This window comes from Macaca thibetana, chromosome 2 (assembly GCF_024542745.1).
Source record: "Macaca thibetana thibetana isolate TM-01 chromosome 2, ASM2454274v1, whole genome shotgun sequence".
NCBI classification, from domain to species: domain Eukaryota; kingdom Metazoa; phylum Chordata; class Mammalia; order Primates; family Cercopithecidae; genus Macaca; species Macaca thibetana.
In genome coordinates, this window is record NC_065579.1 from 20,487,999 (window position 1) to 20,492,387 (window position 4,389).

At 38.3% G+C, this 4,389-nt stretch overlaps 1 pseudogene; it reads left to right on the forward strand.

Annotated features, from left to right (window-relative positions):
• The first annotated feature begins 3,110 nt into the window (after window positions 1-3,110).
• Window positions 3,111-3,595, forward strand: LOC126948903 (uncharacterized protein KIAA1143-like; annotated as a pseudogene).
• Window positions 3,596-4,389: the final 794 nt, after the last annotated feature.

Consider the following 4,389-nt stretch of genomic DNA (forward strand, 5'->3'; position numbering starts at 1 on the left):
ACCAACTCAAAGTGACAGATGATAGAATTAGTAGACAAGGATGTTAAATAGTTATTATAACTATATTTCATGTGTTCAAAAAGCTAGAAAAAAGGTTGAGAATGGTAAGTAGAGACATGGATGATATTTTTAAAAGAACCAAATTGAACTTCTAGAGATAAAAACTATAAACGTCTGAAACTGAAAAGCACTTGGTGAGATCTGTGGCGTATTATACATTGCAGAAGAAAAGATTAGTAACCTGGAGGTATAGAAATTGAAAGGATATAAAACACACAAAAACAAAAAGCTAGAAAAAATAAACAGTTTTAGTGGGCTGTGGGATAATTTCAAGCAGACTAACATGCCTGTAATTGGAGTGCATCAAAGAAAGGAAAGAGAAAAGGGTACAGACAAGATATTTGAAAAAATAATGGTCAAAAATTTCAAATGTGGTAAAAAATATAATCCACCAATCTAAAGAGTTCAATTAAAAAATACAAAGAAAACTACACCAAGGCTTATCTTAATCAAATTGTTTAAAACCAGTGATAGGGAAGACATCAAAACAGTCAGGGGGACAAGAACACATTATGGGCAAAGGAACAAACATATTAGATTAAGTTGGTGCAAACGTAATTTTGGTGTTTGCAATTACTTTTAATGAAAAAACCGAAATTGTGTTTGCACCAGTCTAATAAAAATGATAACAAAAAATAAGTAAGCTGGATAACATTGGAACATCTTTAAAGTACTGAAAGAATAAGTAAAACCGTCAGCCTAGATTTTTATACCTAAGGAAAGCATATTTTAAAAACAAACGTAAAATTACTTTCTCAGACATACAAAAGCTAAAAGAATTTATCATCAGCAGACGTAAGCAACAACAACAACAAAAAAATGTTAAGAGAAATGCTTCAGGCAGAAGGAAAACGACACCAGATGGAAATTTGAATCTACTTTAAACAATGTAGGGCACTAAAAATGTTAACTACATGGGTAAATATAAAATACTTATTTTCTTATTTTTAAAATCTGTTTAAAAGAAAATTGACTGTTTAAAGCAAAAATAATAAGATATTCTAGGTTTTTTTCTTTTCTTTTTTTTTTTTTTTTTTGAGACAGAGTCTCGCTATGTCGCCCAGGGTGGAGTGCAGTGGCCGGATCTCAGCTCACTGCAAGCTCCGCCTCCCGGGTTTTTACGCCATTCTCCTGCCTCAGCCTCCCGAGTAGCCGGGACTACAGGCGCCCGCCACCTCGCCCGGCTAGTTTTTTGTATTTTTTAGTAGAGACGGGGTTTCACCGTGTTAGCCAGGATGGTCTCGATCTCCTGACCTCGTGATCCGCCCGTCTCGGCCTCCCAAAGTGCTGGGATTACAGGCTTGAGCCACTGCACCCGGCCGATTTTTTTCTTCTATAAAAGCTTTTGTTAGCTTTATTTTTATTTGTTTTTTTTCTAGCAGCCCTCATCCAATTATGTGGTGTTTATAACATATATGGAAGTAAAATACATGCTAACTATAGCACAGATGCTGGGGGGGAGAAACAGAAGCATATTGAGTTATTACCCTATGCATCAAGTGGTATAATATAATATCACTTGAAGGCAAACTATGATAAGTTCAAGAATCATAAAACATATTTGATTAATCTAAAGTAGGCACAAAAAGAAGAAAAAGGAAATGAATAAGAAACAGAAAACAAATAATAACTGTGGTAGATTTAAACCCAACTGTATTAGTCAGGGTTCTCTAGAAACAGAACTAATAGGATAGATGTATGTATGAAAGGGAGTTTATTAAGGAGTATTGATTCACATGATCACAAGGTGAAGTTCCACAATAGGCCATCTGCAAGCTGAGCAGCAATAAAGCCAGTCCGAGTCCCAAAACCTCAAAAGTAGGGAAGCCGACAGTGCAGCCTTCAATCTGTGACCAAAGGCCCGAGAGCCCTGGCAAACTACTGGTATGGGTCCAAGAGTCCAAAAGCTGAAGCACTTGGAGGCAGATGTTCAAGGGCAGGAAGCATCCAGCATAGGAGAAATATGTTTACTACAAACCCTAAAGCAACCACTAAAATAACACAGCAAAGAATTATAGCTAATAAACCAACAAAGTACCACCGTGCCCAGCTAATTTTCTTTTTTTTTTTTTTTTTTTTTTTTTTTTTTTTTTTTTGAGACAGAGTTTTGCTCTTGTCGCCCAGGCTAAAGTGCAATGGCGTGCTCGGCTCACTGCAACCTCCTTCTCCCAGGTTCAAGCGATTCTCCTGCCTCAGCCTCTCGAATAGCTGGGATTATAGGCGCCTGCCACTACACCCGGCTAATTTTTGTATTTTTAGTAGAGATGGGGTTTCACCATGTTGGCCAGGCTGGTCTCGAACTCTTGACCTCAGGTGATACACCTGCCTCAGCCTCCCAAAGTGCTGGGATTACAGGCATGAACCACTGCACCCGGCCAATTTTTTAATTTTTTTGCAGAGACAGGGTCTCACTATGTTGCCCAGGCTGGTCTTGAACTCCTGGCCTCAAGCAATCCTCCCACTTCAGAAATCCACTTTAAATATAAAGACATGGACCTGGCATGGTGGCTCACACCTATAATCCCAGCACTTTGGGGGCCAAGGCAGGTGGATCTCTTGAGGCAGGGAGTTCAAGACTAGCCTGGCCAAGATGGTGAAACCCCATCTCTACTAAAACCACAAAAATTAGCCAGGTGTGGTGGCACACACCTATAGTCCTAGCTACTCAGAATGGTGAGGCACAAGAATCGCTTGAACCTGAAAGGCGGAGGTTACAGTTAGCCGAGATCTCACCGATGTACTTCAGCCTGGGAGACAAAGTGAGACTCTGTCTCGAAATAAATAAATAAACAAATGGACACACACAGGTTAAAATTTAAAAGGCAAAAAAGATATAACATGCTAACACTAATTAAAAGAAAGCTAGAGTGGCTATGTTACTATCAAAGTAGATTTTAAAAAATAAAGTGGGTCATTTAATAATGATAATGGGATAAATTTATCAAAAGATCATAATAATCCTAAGTTACTAGCAACAAACAATAGAGATTATTATTTGATGTAACATTCAAAAATGAATCAATGTCATTCACCATGTTAATAGACTAAAAATGAATAACTATTATTGTCTACACAGATGCAGAAAAAGCATCGGACAAGATGGGCGGCCAGCCGGGCCAGCATTCCTGGCTCACTTCAAGGAGTGGGTTGGCTGTAGGGAGGAGCCCACCGTAGAGACCGAGAGAATCCAGCCTCATCTCCCAGATGAAAATGAGGATCACAGTGACAAAGATGAACAGCCTCAAGTGGTGGTTTTAAAAAAGGGAGACCTGTCAGTTGAAGAAGTCATGAAAATTTCAGCAGAAATAAAGGCTGCCCAAGCAGATGCAGAACCAGCTCCAGCTGAGGGAAGAATCATATATCAAAAACCAGTGAAGCACCAGTCAAGCATCCCTCGGAAGGTTTAACAGCAAGCTCAAAAAAGAAGAAGACAAATTAAGATGAAATAAATCAGGACTCAGTCAAAAAGAACTCACAAAAACAAATCAAAAACAGTAGCCTCCTTTCTTTTGACAGTGAAGATGAAAATGAGTAAGTGTAAATATTTTGTATTTATTCTACTTTGAAAGTATATGGGATATTTTTTTAAATAACATTTTTTTTCTATTATAAAAATACTACAGGCTGGGCGTGGCAGCTCACGCCTGTAATCCCAGCACTTTGGAAGGCTGAGGCGGACAGACCACTTGAGGTCAGGAGTTCAAGACCAGGCTGGCCAACATGGTGAAACCCCACCTCTACTAATAATACAAAAATTAGCTGGGTGTGGTGGCAGGCACCTGTAATCCCAGCTACTCGGGAAGCTGAGGGAGGCAGGAGAATAGCTTGAATCTGAGAGGCAGAGGTTGTAGTGAGCTGAGATCAGGCCATTGTACTCCCGCCTGGGTGACAGAGCAAGACTTCATCTCAAAAAAAAAAAAAAAATAGTAGAAGTTACTTATAGAAAATTTAGGAAATACAGGAAAAAATTTAATAAACTACATCTATTCATCAATACCCCTCTGACTTAATATGCCAACCCTAGAAATTAGCTAGTATTAACATTTTGTTATTTCCCCTGTGTGGGTGTATATATATGTAAATTATATTTTTAAACAAAATACATTTTGTTTGTGTAAACAAAAAAAAGAAAAGGTATTAGACAAAATCCAACATTCATGCCTGGCAAAAACTCTCACCAAACTTGAAATTGCAAAGAATTCCCTCAACCTGATAAAACATGTCTTTGAAAAACCTAGAATTAACATCATATTTAATGGCAAAAGATAGAATGCTTTCCCCCTAAGATCAGGAATAAGATGACTCTATTTCTACTCACCATTACACTGG